Source organism: Oreochromis niloticus, linkage group LG9 (assembly GCF_001858045.2).
Source record: "Oreochromis niloticus isolate F11D_XX linkage group LG9, O_niloticus_UMD_NMBU, whole genome shotgun sequence".
Lineage (NCBI taxonomy): Eukaryota > Metazoa > Chordata > Actinopteri > Cichliformes > Cichlidae > Oreochromis > Oreochromis niloticus.
The window spans coordinates 6,428,486-6,444,041 of record NC_031974.2 but is presented as its reverse complement, the minus strand read 5'-3'; positions in this window follow the sequence as shown (position 1 = coordinate 6,444,041).

Below are 15,556 nucleotides of genomic sequence, written 5' to 3'. Positions count from 1 at the left end.
GGAGCAACGATTTTGAGGAGATTTGACATGATGATTAAATTGATTTTGTTCCTTAAACACAGGTTTTCAGGGCTGGAGCAAAATACCGAAGAGGAGGATGGCTGAGCTGTTCTGAGAAATGAAATGACTAACCTTTTTTCCTTTTAATTGGTTAAGCTTGGGTGGAGCATTTTGAGGTTTTTGCCACATGAGATGTGTCAAAAAAGAGAGGGATTTAAGATTTAATTTGTTTAATTTAAAATGGGTTTTAGTATGAGTTTATAACGATTGGGGTTGTTTGATAATCTAGATATAGTAAAACTGAGGACTTGTTAAAAGAAAGGATTAAAATGAACTGAATTAGGTTTAGAAGATAAATTGCTGGTGTTAATAAGAAGTTGTACACCAAACTTAGAGGGGAACCGTGGGAATAAAGGATATGCTTTGGGGAAAATAGTGAACATTTTATGAGTAGAAAATGTGGGATTTCTTTTTGATTTTTAGGATAAGTTGTCACAGTGACATAAGGTTAGAATGTTGTTATAATGTAGGCTTTAGAAACAGATAGTAAATAGATTTATTTCTAGGGTAGAGGAGAGCTTTTTATGAGGATGTTAAAAGTGTTATGGACTCAAATGAATAATATTGGAGATTATATATGTAGAAATGATTTTTTCTTACACATTGCAATCGTGCTCATTAACAGAGTTGATGTTCGGTCCATTTAAAGGTCATAAGCTTCGATGAGCGTTATGTCTCAGTCGATATATTGTAGGGGACTTGGAGCAACAGAAGGATAAACAGCATTCACGCTTACAAACACATATGGTTTAAACATAGGTGAGGCCTAGGGCCTGAAATTATAACACAGGAAATGTGAGTTTTAAAATGAAGTTAGTGTCAACACACAGAAGTTGTTCTTAGGGAGCTTTTAGCTATGATAAAATTAATTAACTATGTGCTTACACTGAGTGATTAAAGTGGTTGTTTTCCTTTGATCCTTTAGGAGAATAAGCGTTTATGATGATTTTGCTTGTAATAGGTGACTTTAGATGAGAGGAACTTGCAGCAGCGACAGTTTTGTGCACAGGATGTTGATGATCAGATAAGGAGCAACAGGAAGCACATGCAGAGACGTGCTTCCTTTGATCCTCTTAAAGACAACGCTTTCAGAGGTTCACAAATGCTGAGTAATGTTGAATAAGATATAAAAATAAATGTCGAAAAACCAAATACGTAATTAGATTGAGTAACATTAGGTTTGAATAAAGAAGACAACTGAGGGACATAAGGCAGGGAAGCCGTACTAGGGAGAAAGTGTTTTGTTTCCTTTGCAGGTGGCCAGATTTCCACTAGAGTGGGACCCAGAAGAGGAGCAGAGACCACTTAAGCATGAAGTGTTCTCAAGTGGGAGTGGGCCTTTTATTATTAAGACCATCTAGATGACATGGGGTTGTCTGGTTCGCTAAATCACAGAATGCCGAGAGAGGGTCAGAGAGGGTCAGTGATCCTAAAGTCCACGACGTCAGGGGTGGACAGGGAAGCAGCTGAATGGGCCAAGGAGTGACCCAACATAATATATGGCGACCTCTGGTGGTCCAGAGGTCGAGAGAGGGGATTGAGAGGAATAGAAATATTTTCCTGCTATTATTTGCTGCTATTTTTATAATCATCATTAACATTTCAGTATTAATAGTGATGCTGCATTTAGATGCATTCAGATGTTCCAATATATTGGTATTATATTAGTCTTTATTACAGGTTCAGTTATAATCAGTTGAATCTATAATTTAAAGGTTTTTGAATGTTTTTATATTCTTACACATAGTCTTCAGTGGGTGAGAAAACTGAGTTGCAGGCTGACAGGAAACGGCGTGCTTTTGCAGAAGTGAAACCGAAAGCAGAGCGAGCGCAACCCAAAGAGTAGGGTGTTTATTCAGTAGATTAAATATATAGTTCCAGTAAGGTTATTATAGGGAGGGATGAGCCTCTGTTCTGGTGGAAGGTCAGAAGTGTAACGGGTGAGATGTGAGAGCATTTAAGGGCGAGACATATACGTACAGACAGACAAATAGTGAGAGGTCATGACACGTACGCAGTACACAGCATGCACGCGCCCTCGCACGTGTACGCACACACACATACACCCCATGGTAGATCTATTTTGGTAGGGCAAATGCAGAAGTGTGCCGAAGTACTTAGAGGAAGTGCAACAGATGTCCCAGAGGGAAGCGACAGCGAAGACGAGCTGAGGGGAAGCACCGACCCGAAGACAATGTTCTTTAAAACTATGTTAAAGGTTGTTGACAGAACATTTGTGGTTTGGATTGACGTAAGCTGTACTATTGTCTGTTTTGCAAAAGAGGGGGCTGTACTATCTTAACCCTATAAAACAGTTGTCTGAATATGATAAAGACAGTTCAACACTGATTGGGTTGTTGAACTCACACATGTGTTCATTAAAATGCTGTCTAAATTGCACACGCCTGGATCTGTGGTTATTTATGGATTCTTCTCTCAACATTGAACCCTAACACCTCTCACACTGAACAGGGTTCCTGCAGCTTATTAACCTTCTGAGGCTCAAATTAAGTTTTAGTTGCTAATGCACAACCAAGTCCTGCAGTGGTGCTTCTGAGTAAAAAAAAACCTCAGAAGCAAACTAAAATATGTATGTTGGGTAATCAGGTTGTTAGTTTTTAACTGTTGCAAATCGGAAACGCCTGCCTCGAGAGAGTTAAAAAATCTGACCTGAAAACTTTATGAAAACTTTCCTTGTAACACTGAGTTACAGTAGGGGGGCTGCTCTTTTAATCCAGTTCAATAGCACATCTCCTGACATTAAACATAAGCTTATTTAATAAAATGGATCTCTTTTTATTTAGATTTTTTTATTTAGAGGCAGCAACCGTGGTAAGAATTGACCCGGATCTTTACAGATCTTACAATTTAGTATCCAGTTCATTTCCTTTTTTTATACATAGCCAGAATTTAGACATTTTTGGAAAATCCCATAAAAGATACATATAAGTGCCATCTGCTGTTTCATAGTTGAGAAAAGGTTGAAAGATCTTTAATATCTTTTATTTTTCCTTAAATTTGCTGTAGGTATTAAAACTTATGATTTTGTGTTTAAGATGTCAAATTAATTAAAAGTTGTGGTTTCATTTGCTCAGAGTTCATCAACGTTTTCCTCATACAAGGTGGGATGGATATATGCTTTTATGCTGTTTAAGTCAAGTTCTGAACGCTGTACATTGCAGAGATTGAGACCCATTAGACCAGGCAGCATTTTTCAATCTTCTACTGTCCTGAGCTGTGGCCTCAGTTTCACTAGAAGTTGCACCCAAGTACGGTCTTCAGCTGTGGTCTGGTCCACAGCTCCACATGTCAGTCCAGAAGGAGTGCACTGATTCACAGTAGAAAAAACAAGTGATCCAGACTTTCAGTATCATTTTCACAAAATGTGCAGGCGTTCACATCTAAGTTAAATTTCCGTCTTAAGAATTCATTGGTTGGATAAACCTCATTAATGATTTTAAAGTGAACCTCTTTTACTTTAGGGGAAAAAGGAAGTGAAATATACTTTTTTCTTATCGCCTTAACCTCCATGGACTCAAATTCTTTAAGGATATAATTTCTTTCAACCGGATTAGGGCAAATTTCATTTATCAAAATATTCCTGATCACCTTGTTTGTAAACCTGCTGTCATCAAATTCAACTCCAGCTATGCAGAGCTGCCTCAGTCCAGGAGAAATTTTAGAGTGCACAAGATCTTCTTTTATCATTTATCTCAAAGGGACTGGGATGGCTTTTATTAAGGATTTATATCTCTTAGCAGTACATCTTACATCAAATTTCTCACAAAACGTCTAATGTTTTAATAAGACCCCATTCTCATCCATAAAATGTACATGTGGAGTCCAGGAGAATTCAGTTACCACAATACTTGCTGAGAATGCAGATTTTGACCTGTTGATTACGACGCTTTTGTTAATGGGAAAATTTTTTATTCATAAATGTAGATATTTTAAAGCTAAACCATGTCTAAACAGATGGCTGAATGACTTTAAACTCTGGGCTAAATCGCTGAAACTTGTGAATAATAAGAAAGCTCATAAGCTTGTTGTTTTATTTAACGAGTTTGATCTATGTTAAAAAAAAGAAAAAAGAAATCTCCCTATGTTATAATCATGACGGCCCTTTTTTGCTCATGGTATTTTTTGCCTTTGGTTCAAATCCTTCATTGATTGTTCTCTCTTTTTGTAGCTTTGTGTTTATTGTTTTTTTTTTTTCTTGCTATGATGCTCAACCGAGGATGTTACATATTGAGATTAATGATTGTCCCTTGTATGTTATACCATCTGTAAATAAAGTTCCTTAAAAAAAAAAAAAGTAGTCCATGGCAACTTACACCAGTTAGTGGCGGTAATGCACCATTTTGGTGTTTGACAACCGCCAATAAACAATACAAAGAAGAAGAAATCCGTTCCGGTATCATATGCTGGACTAAACCAACGTTTGGATCGATATCTGCATCGATCTGCCCACCCTTGTCTCCTGGATCGTAGCTGAGATCAGCGTGAACCACGTGGGTCTCTGCTCCCTGATCTGTTTCCTGTGTTTGGAAAGAGTTCCAGCTTCATCGCGGAGTTTCTCTCGGTTTGTGGGCTCATCTAAAGGTAAGCACCGAGCTAACTTTACTGTGAGTTCAGTTCATGTTGAGTTTAGCTCCTGAATGAGGTCTTCTGCTGCTCTCCTCGGTGTCTGTTCACAGTTTATTGTCAACACGTTGAGAGAAGAGTGAGAGAGTGTTTGGAGAAAAACACCAACTAATCATTAGCTCAGCATGCTGGGAGAAGTTGAGCGTTTGCAAGTATTACGGCAGGATACGCGGACACCTGATTTCAAACTAAAGACCAGCTTCGACTGAATTAACAGATATGTTAAGAACATAAAAAATATTATTTAGTCTTTAGTCAGCTGCTGTGGATGAACAGATGAGAGGAAGTGAACTCCTACAAAGTCTCATTTTAATGAGTCTGGCTGCTGTAAAGTGATGCACAGGAAGATGTTAACAAAAACTAATGAAACAGAGATGAAAGTAAACAGTGTTCATATTTGAAAGCACAGAGAATAAAAATATATTGTGCTGGTTAATGTGCAGCTCTTGTGATTTGGGAGAATCATGTTTTTGATCATGTTGTGGATTGAATGTTGGGTTTTATTTTGTCTACAGAAGTTTTTCCCACTTGTGATCATTCAGATTGATTTTTTTTGGCTTGACTTGAATCATGTGAAGGTTTAAAGCTGCACTTCCCCCAAAAAGAATAAAGTATAATCATGAAGAATGTAATAATGTCTTCCTGTGTCAAACACAGCTGCAGTCAAAGCAGGAAGGAAAGCACTGAAACCACTGATCAAAGACCATCAGTACTGTGGGAAATATAAATGTTGCAATATTTCAATAAGTGCCGTATTAATCAAGAGGCAATAGAAGGTTTAAACTGGGAGACATTTAAAGTAGTGTTTTGCTTGTAACTGCATACGTGCCTGTGCAGATTAGAACAGGATGGACTCAGGATGTGTCATATACGATCATGGGGCCTCACAACGAGAAACAGGAAACAGATGGGGGTGAGAGAGTGTTGAAACCGTTAGTGAGGAACAAACATCAATACTATAAAAGTAGTTGCAGACAGCTGTCACTCACTGTCACTGGCGCATGTTATGTTATCTGCTTACGCATGAAGGGGCGTGAACCCTGACATATAAAACTGTGTATCGAAGTGCTTCCTCTTTGAGATCTACTGGACTACGCTGAGGGTGGTGTCGTGTACATCTCCCACATATGTGCTTAATAAATAATTGTTGTTGACTGGACAAGATCTGAGTAATGTTTTTTTGTTCTCAGCCCAACATCAAAGAATCGGGACAGTACCGTTCACAGAGAGTTGGGGAATGGCTGCACAGAACCAAACTTTTAGGAATGGTGGAGGTGATGGGACTGGGGGGCTGAAGGTCTTGAAAGTGTGGGGTGGGGGAGTAACAGGTCTGTCCCTGTTTGTGGAAACCACAGGAGGAGCTGTTCAGGCTGTTGCTGGGTGTGAATTGTTGATGGAGTCTTTAAACTTGTAGTTGCTGTTTTCCAGACTGAAGCAGAGTCGTTAGCTGAAAACTGGTTTTAGAGCTTCATTCAGGACACCTTCTCAGGCTCTTACAGCCTTACCTGTATCATAACAAAGTGTATAAACCCCAATCCACCTTTAACATGGTCCTTCTCCCAAACCTTCAAATATGACTTTCTGGCCCTGTCATAGTAAAGGGCTGCTTAGAATATTAGAGCCAATGTCACAAAGTTCCTCCTGAAGTATAAGTGAGTGAGAGAGTTCCCTCACTTTGCAGCACAACACGTCTCACAAGATTTCTACAAGCAATCAGAGTGAAATTTGTACTTTGTGTTGTCAGATGAACATATGAGACACTTTGACTCTTCAGTGCAGTGTGGAGCCTAACAAAGATCTGTTTTGTGTCCCAGCTGATCAGCAGGAGGAGAAGAGTCTGACGGAGCAGCAGAGGAACATTTTCAGCTACTTGGACTCAGCTCAGCCACTACAGAGGAAACAATGAGCTCAACACAGAAGGTGAGGAAAATATCACAGTTTCACCAAATAATCAGTCACGTCTAAAACTCTCATACTCCCAACCTGTTATATGACTGTGTTGTATATTATGTTGGTTTTTAGAGACCACAGCACATGTTAAAATAAGGACGGTTTATTCATCAAAAAATTATTAATAATCAAATGGACATAACAGTTTTACCCCTGATGCTGCTGGATAAACAGAAACTCGCTCAGGAACAAGGTCACACAGAGCTCAAGTTTTCACTCGCGAGGGGGAAGCAGTTGTCTCCAACCCACTTCAACTTGCTTTCCCCCCTGCAGGTTGTTTTTATTGGTTACACACATGAATATTCATAAAGCCTGTTGCTGTATTACCTATGAGAAACTACTGTAACTGGTTACAAAGTGATTGTGCTGTGCAAGCGTGATTATACATTGTGTGTGGTTATCTGATGGGAGTGCAGCTCTCCCAGATTGTTGTTGGTAGAATCTGTTCTTCTCAAAGCTGCTTGTTCCCCTTGTCAACGTCATGCACGTAGTCATATGCGTAGGTTACCTAGATAGCAAACAGAAGCATTCTAGCTTTCTAAATGGCAACCTGTAACACATACATTAAACAGTTTCTTCATCACCCCAAAAAATACACGTTCAAAGCACCACAACAGCAGCCTGATATTAAACAGAAGCTGTCAGCTGAGCTCTGTAGAGTGGGCAATTATAATGAAGCTCTTTATTATAATTTGTAGATTCAAGCTGCTCTTCATATTTTTGGCCAGCAGATGTCACCAAAGAGGACTGTGTTGAAAAGCTTTGAGTAATGAACCTTTTTCAATACAAGCTTCAGTGTTTCACAAAGCTTCATTTGGTCATCACTGATATAAATAATATTATAGAAATTATCAGATGAGGCAAAAGTACATTTACTCTCTACTTAAGTAGAAGTACAGATATTAGTGTTAAAAATACTTCAGTAAAAGTATTCATTCACCTTCTTTACTCAAGCTAAAGTAAAAAAGTACAGGCTCGTAAATGTCCTCTGAGTAAAAAAAGTAAAAGTAGCTCCTTGATGAACATTTTTACCACCTATTTTTATCCAAAACTAACTGAACCTTGTGCTTTATTAATGTAATGTCAAAATAAGATTAGTAAATGAAGTACAAACTATTTATTTCTATAAAGGTACTCTGTTTGACACAGTTAAGTAGAAAATGAAGGAAAATAAAACATGTGTATTTTCTGTTGCCTACACTGTAGAGGGTGACTTTGCCTCTAAACAGGAACATGAGCAGGGAAGAGGTTAAAGTGGGATTGAGCAGGTGGGAACCCTAAAATCAGCTGTAGTGGCTCAGCGTGGGGAAAAGAATCACAGCTCACAATAATTTCTATTGAGAGCTCCAGTAGATTTTCTTAAAGTACAGGCTGTGATCAGCTGACCTGCTGCTCTCTGTGGATGTACACAACTGAATTCAACCAGATGTCAGCAGATGTTTCCTGAACTGTCCTGGCTGATTTCCATCCTCTACGCTGACAGTACACTGTCTTTATATTAGACACTATACTGTTGGTATGAAGGTGGAACTCAGTGAATGAATGTCAGCATCATGAGCTTCAGTTTAAATGAATCTCTGCTACACTTGATGTAATCTGACTCTGACATGAGCACCACAGTCACTGTGCACCAGTCACACACTGTTCTTTACTTTAAATCCATCACAGTTCAGCAAACTAACCTGTTTATCCTGCACTAACCTGCAGAGGATCTTCATGCAGTCTTTAAATCACAGTTAGTCTGTCTCAGATTGTTTTGCAGCATCTTTCAGTGTCAGTGGTAAGACATTATAAAACACATTGAAGGAATACAAAACAGTCAGAGTTTTGTTCAGAGAACTACGTGCGCACGGGTGAGTGATCGGGTGATACTCACCCCGAGGCTTTGCAGTCAGCTTTATTTATACTCAAGCATGTTTGCGTCACAGACACATGTAGGAAGAGATAACATACCACTCCTTACAAAGCATAAAACATATACGTTCAACTGTCAGTAAGGAACTGGTCAAGCCTATCTTAAGGGAAACAGAAGCCAGTTGGTTCCTGTTCCCAACGGCAGACTCAGCAAACTCAGCAAAGGTGAGGTTTCCTGTGGCAACCTCCGTATGCCAGTCATTTTCTTAGAAGTCAGCAAGGCTCACGTGCATGTGTAGTGACAAGATACATGTAGTATAAAATATATGAACATCATTGTACATTCGCAAACCTATTTAGGGAAAGCATGTTATTTAATAAAACATTAAACAAAATCTCTTAACATTCAGTTTATGAAACAAACATAATGTTACATGTACAGACCCAATATCTGATTTCAACACATGAGGACTTACATGTAAGCTTTAATCTCCAGTTTATCAAATCCCACTGAGCAGTCCTTCCCTTTAAATCTAACCTCTCTTCTTCCTCTCCTGTCCTGTGTGTCTTATCTTTCTCCATCTCTGAGTGAAGTTAGCTCTCTTTCTTTTCTCTCCCTGTGATGTACAGCAGCTGGACCTTTAGCCAGCAACACACTGTGAGACAAACTGCACACAAACAGTTTGTGTGTTTGCTGATGTTTGTTGATAGAAACGCTGCATTTGAAATTACCTGTTTGTTCAGGTGCTGTGCAAAAAAGAAAGAAAAACAACGTCTCACTTTAACTCCTGACTATGACTCACAGTTTTGCCTCTTTCATCTCTTTTTTATGTTTCATACCCTGGTGATTAGTACACGATCAGGATTGTCTTTCATGTGTTATTTTTCAGGCTCAAATTGGTATGATGTAGGGCTGGGCCATATCATACCGTTCACGGTAATACCGGTGTAATGTTGGGCAACGATAAGAAAATGAAATATCGCGATAGAATATGGGTAAAACGCGCATGCGCAGTGCCTATGTTTACATACGCACATGGTGGCGACGCAGAATGAGAAGAGTGAAAGTGGATCGTTGAATGAAACAGATGAACCAGAATTGGTTTGTAAAAATGCTGCAACTTCAGTGGTGTGGGACTGGTTTAGCTTTCGTCTGTCAGATACACAACAAAGCACTATTTTTGGTAGAGCATGCTAGCGGGCCGTCGTTATTACCGTGTTTTTTGGAAAATACGTCACACTTACAATCAAACCTTTGATTTTTCTGAAAATCGACAGCACCCCTTAAATTCCAATGGGCCTTATATATGAATTCTGGTTGTGTTTACTGACCTCGAAACGATTTTATGTGGTACACAGCGCTCGAAAATCTGTCAAATGTTTTAGTACTACTTTGCTAAGCTACGAACCCGGCCTGCTTGATGGATTGTTGGAGCATTACGGCTATCGTAGACAGGAGCCTCGCGGAGTGATACGTACTGTGCTTCAACATAATATTACCGTATTGTGTGTGTATAACCTCTTTTTAAGTTTTGTGGATATTATACATGGTTATGCTGAGGATATGTTGGCCAGTTTCCACCTGAAATGCCTTTTGGTTAAACTGTCCGCAAGGAATTTGCATTTGCACTGTTAAATTTTTATATAATTTTAATGCACATAAAACAGCTGCTTGTTTAAGTGAAAATACATTGATGTTTTGGGGTTTTTTTGCACTAATAAAGTTGTGGAGTTGTAAAGTATTTTGTCTAGTGTCAATTATATCGTCAGTTATATCGTTATCGCAAATTTTCAAATGTATATCTTGATAAATATTTTTGGTCATATCGCTCTGCTCTACTATGATGTTTGATCCCCTTAGTGATGAAATAACTCTCCTCAAATTCCTCAAACCAAAAGTAAAAAGTCTGTTTTGAAAATGTAATAAGTAGAAAGTCCTTTTTTTAATGTGGGGAGTCGGGCTGTTCGATATAACGATATATATCGGATGACGATATAAAAACCTCTATCGTTTCCTATTATGCTATCGTTTGTTTCGTGGTGTCGTAAAATAAACTGTTTACAGCAAAATTTTTCATCGTTTTGACGGTCACTGTAGTGGCTATATTAATTTCTTAAAGTTCTCTCTTTCTCTTATATTTAATATAACCACACTATGGGCGGACAAGTGCCTGATTTTACGTGTTTTCGTTAGCAACAATAACGGTAAAACCATCGCGTGGCTCTGCTGTCCACTTGTTTGTTTTCCACGTAAACCTTTCACAATAAAGCTCAAGATCCTGTTGAGACTTTTCAAAATAAACTGAATCACATGAAAGAGTATGCAGAGAGTTTACGGATGAGAAGCAAAAAAAGAGCCATCAGGTGCTAAAAAAAATAAACCTTAAACTCAAACTTTGAGAGAAAACGGCGGCCGTTACAACTTATGTCTAAAAATGTATAGTTTCATACATCGGTTAAAACACTCGAATCCAGGTAAAGGACGCCCAGCTGGAAAAACTAAACGCAAGTCGAGTTGCCCGAGATTCACAGAATTTACAGAAAATATTACATTTTTATGATTTATATCGTTGTCAGGACGATAAATGTCTTATATCGGGATATGAGATTTTTGTCATATCGCACAGCCCTAGTGGGGAGTAAAAGTAAGGAAAACAAGGAAAACTGATTTTAGAGTGTTTGAACAGTCATGAATTATTTTTAACACCAGGTTGGATGTAATGTGTTTCTACTACCAGTAGGTGGGGATAAGAGACCTTTAAGGTGTTTGGTGCCACACTCCACCTTCAGGTTTAAAACTAGTGTTAATGGAGGGAGTTTGAAGGTTGAGTTTGTTCCACGACTGCATTTCACTCACTGCCTCTGTTTGTATCTCTGTCACTGCAGGACCAACATGGAGCGAGAAGTCAGCGCTCTCAGGAGGCCGACAAACCTCACAGAAGAAAGGGAGAGAAAACATACACCTGTGACGAGTGTGGGAAGGAGTTTACTCTGAAGGCTAATCTAAAACAGCATCAGGTCATCCACACTGGAGAGAGACCGTTCAGCTGTGACTTGTGTGGAAAGACATTTTCCTGGAAGAGTGGTCTAAAAAAACACCAACTCATCCACAGTGGAGTTAAAGCGTACAGCTGTGATCAGTGTGGCAGAGCTTTTACTCGCAGTGGCCACTTACAGAGGCATCTAGTTACCCACTCTGGGATTAAGGCATACAGCTGTGACATCTGTGGGAAAACTTTCAGCCGGATTGAGAGCAGAAATATACACCTACGCATTCACACCGGACATGATGTGTACAGCTGTGATCAGTGTGGCAAACAGTTTACAACAGACGCACATTTACAATACCACATGTTTACCCACACTGAGGAGAGACCTTATAAATGTGCCCTGTGTGAGAAGACTTTTAAATCTCCACATTGCCTGAGACTACACCAAAAGATCCACACCAGAAAGAGACTCTACAAGTGCAGTTACTGTGAGGTATGTATTTATATTTGTATCTTGTCATTTTAGCCTGACTGTTTGGAACAACTCTGCTCATTAAACTGTGTTAGCTAGGGCTGGGTTTTGAGAATCGATTTACCGATTAACATCGATTCTGGCTTGGATAACGTGATATCGATTCATTAAAATCCTGAATCGATTTTTTACTATAATTTTATTTTGCCCGAAACGCCAGAATCTCAGGTCAAACCTCACAAAATTTCGAACAACCACCAAACAGCTCAAACAGTAAATGAAAGCAGGTACACGGATTCTGCTCAAAGACGTAAACACAAAGCGCCGACCCGCAGATCAGAATCAGTCAGATGTCGCCTTTCTCACCCAACGGCAAGGACACGGTCAGGGCTGAAAGCTGGCAGCTCACTGATTCTGATGTTTCGGCAATTTTACTGCATGAAAAAGCAGCTCTAAGTGATTATTCGGATTTTCATTTCAGTTATGATTTTTGTTTGTTTTTTATTTGCTCTTTATTTCAGGCGACGTTCAGGATAAAAGTGTTGAAGGACTGACTTACACTGTCTTTGTGTCTTTGTTTAGAAGCAGAGCGACACAGATGAATCCAGTTCTCAACCCTGTCACCACTGTGGTGGTGGGAAAGTATTTCACTGTGACCTTTGTGGAAAAACTTTCAGTCAGCAAAAGAACCTAAAAGTACATCAACGTAAACACACTGGAGACAAACTGAAATACTGCAAAGAATGTGGGAGAAGCTTCACCACATCAAGTAGATTAAAACAGCATGAACTAATTCACAGTGGGGTCAAAAAGCACGTCTGTGATCAGTGTGGGTCATCTTTCATTTCTGCAAGTCACCTTAAAACACACAAACGAGTCCACACAGGAGAGAAACCATACAAGTGCAGACACTGTGACAGAAGCTTCTCACAATCATATGGTCGTAGTCGTCATGAACGTGCACACATGGAAGAAAACTACAGCTGTGACCAGTGTGACAAGAGCTTCAGGAATCTCAGTTCATACTCCAAACACAAACAATCCCACGTTACTAATAAACTGTTTCACTGTTACCAATGTGCCAAAACATTCACTTCATTGTCTGCTCTGTGCAAACATCAGCGTGATCACTCAGGGCTGAAATCACTCCCATCACTGGATCACAGTGAATCTGAAGAGACAGAAAGATCCTCTTCTGGTTTCAGTGTCAAACTCAAAACCCTTGAGATCAGGCTCCACAGACTTCAGATTGAATCTCCTGTAAAGATCTGATGAGGCAACTATGAATGAAAATGGTTCTCTAGTGTCATTTTAAGGTTTCTAAACTGTTCTGCTTCAGTGTTCATGTCGAGTGGTTTGCTTTGTTCCAGCAGTTGGATGAAGAAGTTTGAGCTGTGATTTCATTTCCTGTATTTCAGAGTAAAGACTGAAGTGACAAATGGAAACATGTTTACAGTCAGAGTCAGACGAACTGTTTTCAGTGGCACAGATGGAGGTTTATCAGAGGAGACTTGGCTGTTCTCCACTCACACTGAACAGGGTTCCTGCAGCTTATTAAAAATCTGACCTGAAATGTATGAAAAATTTCCTTGTAACACTGAGTTACAGTAGGTGGGCTGCTCTGTAATCCAGTTCAATCACACATCTCCTGACATTAAACATAAGCTTATTTAATAACGTGGATCTCTTTTTGTCCAGATTTTTATTCAGATGCAGCAACTGTGGTAAGAATTGACCCAGATCTTTACAGATCTTACAGTTTAGTGTCAAGTTCATTTTCTTGTTGATGCAGAGCCAGAATTTAGATATTTTTAGACAATCCCATAAAAGATGCATGTAAGTGTCATCTGCTGTTTTATATTTGAGAAAAAACGTTGGAAGATCTTTAAAATCTTTTATTTTTTCTTAAACTTGCTGTAGGTATTAAAACTTATTGTTTTGTGTTTAAGATGTCGAAACAATTAATTTTGGGAATTCATTTTTTAAAGTTGTGGTTTCATTTGCTCAGATTTCATCAACGTTTTCATCATACAAGGTGGGATGGATCCATGCTTTTATGCTGTTTAAGACAAATTCTGAAAGCTGAATGTTGCAGAGATTGAGACCCATTAGACCAGGCAGCATTTTTCAATCTTCTATTGTCCTGAGCTGTGGCCTCAGTTTCACTGAAAGTTGAACCCAAGTACGGTGTTCAGCTGTGGACTGGTCCATGGACTGGTCCATGGGCCCGCCTGTCCTCCAGGAACACAGGTACACTTCCTGGACAGGGAGGAACGCTGGTTTGAGACCAGAGTCAAGGAGACCATTTACGTGAAAAGGGAAAGACTCTGAATCAAGGAAAGGTGCATTTATTTCCTTTGCAACGTCCATTTAAATTTCCATTTAAACACAGACAACAAGTAAGTAGACTAAGCACAGTAGGAAATGGTTTGCCCCTCCTCATCAGCAACACCTGGACAGAATTCCCTTGACCTTAAATAACCCCATACCCACCTCTGCCATAACCAGTACATAAAATGAAATACAACCCTCTAGTGGTGATAAAGACAGGGAAATAAGAAAAATGGCTCCTGAACACCAGCTCCTAATTACATGAGGCAGAGGACATAGCAATTATTGAACTTAAAGGAGCCATAATAGGTCATGATTAGTGATATGTGGATCTATACTGAAATATTGATTCCTCAAATACATTGACTGTTTCAGGTAAATCACTCCATGCGCCTCAGCCAAAAGCCTCTTCAGCCCTGGGTAATTCTGCAATCTAATGGGGACGTTGAAAGTGCACATTGCATATGCATGGCTGGTGTGGCAGAGAAGTGTGTGCATGTGGCGGCTCTCCTTTACAAAGTTGACACTACTGTGCGTCTACGAGGTAATATCAGATGTCCAAGCTTACTGGATAATGCCCTCCAACATCAAGAGAGTGCAAGGAGTACCAGGCCACGCGATTGACTACACCACCAGTGTAGCAAGAAAAAGGGCACTCGACCAATCCTTTAGTGCTGGACAAAGTGACTGTTCTCCAAATCCCAAAATTCAGACTCGCACTGGTGGCAGTTCACTACAAGTGCGTACACTGGCCAATTTAAAGCCTCTCACAGATCTCATGCATGAAAACCGGTCAGGCCTATGCGCTGTTATGGAGGACTTCTGCCACCTATATGCTGACCCTGTCCAGCCTCGTGTCCTCCCCAAATCACTGCTACGTATCTATGACCCACAGATGAAGGGCTGTCAGCTATCTGTCCTTCTGCAGTACTGTGATCGTCTGAAGCACTGTGTCGTTGTCTCAAAGGCTGAGGCAGAGGCACTGGAAGAGAAAACCAGGGAGCAGCACAAATGTGACCTTTGGCACACAAGCACGAGCAGGAAGAATCACTTCAGGCCCAGATCTGTGTTACAAAGTCACACTTTTGTGACTTTGTTGTGTGGACAACAAAAGCTAGTGTTGTTACACGTGTGACACACACCTGCTCCCCTCAGGCAGGAGGCTCCGGTCCATTCGCACCAGAACCTCTCGCCATAAGAACAGTTTCTTCCCCTCATGAACAATAACCATATGACTGTTCCCACCACCAACACA